Source organism: Elaeis guineensis, chromosome 5 (genome assembly GCF_000442705.2).
Source record: "Elaeis guineensis isolate ETL-2024a chromosome 5, EG11, whole genome shotgun sequence".
Taxonomy (NCBI): Eukaryota; Viridiplantae; Streptophyta; class Magnoliopsida; order Arecales; family Arecaceae; genus Elaeis; species Elaeis guineensis.
Window position 1 is genome coordinate 83,624,592 of NC_025997.2, and position 6,057 is coordinate 83,630,648.

Genomic DNA, 6,057 nt, shown 5'->3' on the forward strand with positions numbered 1-6,057 from the left:
AAAGATTGAAAATTCGAAATTTGAAATTTGGTTGAAATCTCAAATTTGAAATTTAAAATTTGAAATTTGAAATTCAAAATTTGAAATTCAAAATTTAAATTTTGAAATTGGTATATTTAGATATACTTGATCCAAGTAGCAAGTAATCTAATTGGGTTGGTTGCCATGGCCGTCCGGTCATAGGAGAAAAGTAGGATTTAAAGACCCTCTCTTCCCATTCGATGGGGTCTCCTATGGCGGTAGGGGTGCCGATGCAATTATATCCTATGTCGATGAAGCAGTGAAAGGACATAATTAAGAAATTTATCATGAATGTGTTAGATTAGATTTAAAAGAAAATTTATGATTTATTTTGAGTTATTTTCTGTTATGAAATGAGCAATAGAATTGCTGTTTATGAAATGTGCTGACCCGTTTGTGAAATGAGTTAACACATTTGGTGAACAGAAAATAAAATCTTTCAAATTTGAAAATTATTTTTGAAATGCCAAACCCTGACCCATCAGCCCAAGTACTTAATTAAAAGAATTAAGTGTTGTCTAGTAGGTCTAGAATTGTGAATTAAGACCTAAGACAATTACATAAACTTGTGGATCAATGGGTTAGATGAATTAGGTCCATAATTGGGTTAGACCTAAGGTTAGTTTAAAAAATGGACTAAATGGAGTAATTGGTCAAATCTAATCAAAAGTTGAATTAAATTAGGTCAAGGATACTCTAGACTCAACTTCAATAGTTGTAGTTGAATGGGTCCATGTCTTTAACTAGACCAAGATGGACTTAATTCATGGCTACGCGGTGGAGCCCTATTTACTAAGTTAATCAAAATTAAAACTAATGAACCGGTTGGTGTCTAAGGTAAGTTCGGCAGTTTTGACCAGTGGTTCTTAAGCGGGAGCTACTCGCATTGATTCAATCATTGACGAGTTAATGGCAAATCCCCACCACTGATCTCACTTATCTGGCCAATCTGGTAAGTTAGATTTTGATTAGATCACTTGGTGATTAGAGCTCACCCATGTCATTAGGTAAATCAGTGTGACTGATTTAGGTGCTCCTAATGCCAGCTTTAATTAAATCTTTTTTTAATCTGACTTGGTGAAGTTAGTGGAGGATTGAAATTGGCTGGATGATTTCTTCTCTACTATTCTTTAATAAAATCCTCAAAATTATTAGGTCCCTAAAATGATTAAGTTATAATGATAACTAAGTCATAGCCTCCCATTAAGTGAGTGATAATGAGTCCATTAGTTCAATGATCATTGGAGGCCCAAAGGCCTGGTGCTCATTGGCTAATAGAATTATTATTCATAATATGATAATTTGATTGAGTCTTTTTGATGGTGGTTAGGTTGGCCGGCCAAAGTCGGGCCTGATCATTTATTGGTCTGATTCACTAAATTAAGTCATGTTAATGGTTGGACCTAACCAGATCTTTTCAGTGGAGGCCAAAGCCTACTGATTAGGTTCTGGGGCAAAATCAATTACTAGAAGTTGTTTAGAGAAATAACTGGTTAAGAACCTACCCATAGATGCACATGGGTTGACCAACCAAAGTTGGGCTCGTGTGTAGTCTGTGTAGATTCTAGTACCCATTAAGGAATTAAAGTAATTCCTCGAATTGGAGGATAAGGCTACCAGTTCGTAAAAATATTGAGAAAAACTTTAGACTAAAATCCAAGTCTTTAGTATTAATTTATGTACTAATAGAGGTCTCATTTTCCTTTAAGCAGCTATGGCCACTACCCTGTCGCTCCGGTCATTATTAGATAATGACAAGCTCATGGGATCCAATTTCGATAGCTGGTATCGAAAATTAAAAATCGTCCTTGAGCATGAGTGGATCCTTTATGTAGTAACGGATCCAGCACCGGAGGAGCCAGCTCCGAACGCTAGTAAGGCGATCCGAGACACTTACTTGAAGTGGCTCAATGACCGCACCACCGTTCGATGTGTTATGCTGGCAGCAATGAATGACGAGTTCAGCTGAAGGTTTGAGAACGCCCAGCCATAGGAGATGCTTCAAATGTTGAACGACTCCTTTGGCACGCCTGACGATGTTGAAAGGCACAAAACTAGTTGTGCCATTTTCAATGCTCGGATGAGGGATGGGGCCTCAGTCACTGATCATGTACTGTACATGATCGAGATGATTGAGCGCCTAAGCAAATTGGGCTTTCCTCTGCACGAGCAGCTCGGTAAGGATGCGATCCTTAATTCCCTGCCCAAGTCCTTCCTCCCATTCCTTACTCATTTTTGAATGACAAAGCCTGCAGTAAACTACCACGGATTGTTGGGGTTGCTGCAGAACTTTGAGAAGGATCACCAACTCCATAAGGAGTCGGTGAATGTAGTGGGAGGGTCTTCTTCTCGTCGTCAACCCTTTGGGAAGGGGAAGAAGAACAAGAAGAAGAAAAATAAGAAGGTGCAATCTCATGCTGGGATAGTAGCATGGGGTCAGACCAAGAAGCGCAAGCACGACCAGAGCCAGGCGGAGTGCTTCTTTTGCAAGAAGCACGGGCATTGGAAGAGGAACTGTCCTCAATACATTGCCTCCCTGGACCCGAACAGGCCAAAGAAGAAGCAAGGTAATTATATGATAACTCCTTGCAACTTTTCGATTTGTGATACTACTGCCTGAGTATTGGATACCGGAAGCCCTTATCATATTTGTAATTCGATGCAGGATCTGCAGGTCAGTAGGAGATTTGATGAAGGCGAGAGGTTCCTGAATGTTGGAGATGGAAGCAAAGTTCCAGTTCTAGCTTTAGGAATCATGAGTCTTGTAATCAATTCTCGTAATGTAATTCTGAGTGAATGTCACTATTGTCCAAGTTTTTTATTAAATATTATTTCTGTAGGCCTTTTGGCCATGTACGGTTATGATTTTTTAATAAAAAAAAATATTTGCAATATCATTTTGAATGGTGTTACAATATTTGTTGGATAATTAAATAATAAAATTTACTTACTATCACAGCCTATTAATGTGGTTCAAAAATTCGGTAAACGCTCTAGAATAGATAATGTGTCAGAAGTCTACCTTTGGCACTGTAGACTAGGTCATATCAATAAGAACAGGATAAACAGGTTGGCTCAAGAAGAAATTCTTGAAGTTAGTGATTGTGAATTACTTCCAACCTGTGAGTCCTGTCTTCTTGGAAAGATGACCAAGTCACCTTTTACTGAAAAAGGTGAGCGAGCCAGTGAACTCTTAGGTCTGGTACATTCTGATGTATGTGGACCCATGAGCTCAAGTGCAAGAGATGGATTTTTCTACTTCATAACCTTCACAGACGACCTATCTAGGTATGGGTATGTCTATTTAATGAAACATAAGTCGGAATCATTTGAAATGTTCAAACTATTCCGAAATGAGGTAGAAAAACAAACTGGGAAGTGTATTAAAACTCTTCGATCTGATCGAGGAGGTGAATACCTTTTCAATGAGTTTCTGACGTATCTAGGGGATAATGAGATTCTCTCTCAGTGGACTCCTCCTGGAACACCACAGCATAATGGTGTGTCTGAAAGGAGGAATCGGACCCTGTTAGACATGGTTCGATCCATGATGGGATTTGCTGGTCTGCCAATCTCTCTCTGGAGATATGCGCTCGAATCGGCTTGTTACCTTCTAAATAGAGTTCCAAGTAAGTCAGTAGCCAAAATGCCATATGAGATATGGATAGGACGTAAGCCAGTACTCTCGCACCTTAGGGTTTGGGGTGTCCGGCTTATGTTAAACATTTAATTACAGACAAGCTTGGACCTAGGTCTGACAAGTGTAATTTTATAGGGTACCCAAAAGAGACCAAAGGGTATTATTTCTACCTTGCTGATGAGCAAAAGGTGTTTGTCAGCCTTAAGGCAATCTTTTTAGAAAAGAAGTTCCTTAGTGAAGGAACTGTTGCCTCTAAAGTTGAACTTGACGAAGTTCGACAGATGAAAAAACTGACACATATTACTGAACCTGAACCAGATTTGATTAGATCAGATCTGGAGCCCATTGATTATGCACCCTTAAGGCGGTCTGGTAGAGTACCACATCAACCGGACAGATACTATAGTTTTTGATCCGAGATGGTGATCCTGTCGAACTTGATGAAAATGATGAGGATCCGATCACCTACATGGATGCAATGCAGAGACCTGACTCTGAGAAATGGCTAGAGGCCATGAAATCTGAAATGAAGTCCATGAAGGTCAACGATGTGTGGACATTGGTTGACCCACCCGAAGGAGTAAAATCCATAGGGTGTAAGTGGGTCTTCAAAAGGAAGAGGGGCGCAGACGGAAAGGTGGAGACCTATAAAGCCCGTCTGGTTGCCAAGAGATATCATCAACGTTATGGTATAGACTATGACGAAATATTTTCTCCTGTGGCAATGCTCAAATCTATTCGGATTATGCTTGCGATAGTTGCCCATCTGGACTATGAAATCTGGCAGATGGATGTGAAGATAGCTTTCCTAAATGGAGAGCTAGACGAAGAGGTGTATATGATACAACCTGAAGGGTTCACATCCATAGATGAGTCTAAGGTGTGCAAGCTACAGAGGTCCATTTATGGACTTAAGCAGGCATCTCGGAGTTGGAACATACGTTTTGATAGGATGATCAAAATGTATGGCTTCGTTAAGAATGGAGAAGAGCCCTGCATTTATAAGTGGGCTAATGGTCCAGTAGTAGTATTTCTTGTATTGTATTGTGGATGACATTCTCTTAATCGGGAATGATATCCCTGCATTACAGGGAATAAAGATTTGGCTATCATTACAGTTCTCCATGAAGGATCTGGGAGAAGCTTCCTACATCCTAGGGATGAGGATCTATAGGGATAGATCCAAAAAGTTGCTTGGCTTATCTCAGTCCATGTACATTGATACTATGCTGAAAAGGTTCAGCATGAAAAATTTCAAGAAAGGCTATCTACCGATAGGCCATGGAATTTCTCTCTCGAAGAGGGATTGCCCGACAACACCTCAAGAGAGAGAGCGTATGGGTAGGATTTCATTTGCTTCGGTAGTGGGATCTATCATGTACGCCATGACATATACACGACCAGATGTGGCATACTCACTAGGGGTAGTGAGTAGATACCAATCTGATCCAGGAGAGAATCACTGGAAGATTGTTAAAATCATCCTGAAGTATTTAAGAAATACTAAGGACCAGTGGCTTATATATGGTGAATCAGACTTGAGACTTATAGGATTTACATACTCTAGTTTCCAGTCTGATCGCGATGATAGCAAGAGTGTGTCAGGATTTATTTTACCCTTAATGGTGGGGCTATCTGCTGGAAGAGTTTCAAGCAGTACACTGTGGCTGATTCAGTATGCGAGGTGGAGTATATTGCTGGCATCAGATGCTGCCAAAGAAGCGGTGTGGCTGAGGAAATTCATCACCGAGCTCGGAGTAGCACCCTCCCTTGTTGGTCCAGTTCTGCTCTACTGCGACAGCTCTGGAGCCATTGCTCAGGCGAAGAAACCAAAGGCACACCAGCGGACGAAGCATATTCTGCGCCGCTACCATCTCATCCAGGAGATCGTGGATCGAGGTGACGTCGACCTTCAGAAGATCGACGGAAAGGAGAACCTGGCCGACCCATTCACTAAAGCCATTGCGGTGAAGGAGTTCAACGACTACAAGTCGAAGATGGGTATTAGATACTGCACCGATAGGCTTTAGGCCAAGTGGGAGATTGTTGGGAATAGTATCCCAAAGCCAATCGTCAGTCTGTTGACGGTTGTGCTTTTTTTGTATTAGTACATGAATTATAAATAAATAAAAATTATTTTAGTATTTTTTTCATCACAAATGTTTCATCTTCTAATGAACTCCTGTGTTGTGGTGAAGTCCTTAGGACTATTTAGACTCGACAAAGGAGGATTTGTCGTTAGTCCTTAAACATGTTCGCGACCAAATGATACGTTGTTACCAAGGACGACAATTTATCGAGCATAGGTCGTTGTGTGCCATATGGGTTGGTTGTCCTCATAACCAAAGAGTGTGGAGACACTGGTATGGCATACAGGTGAGATGTAATGGTACAAT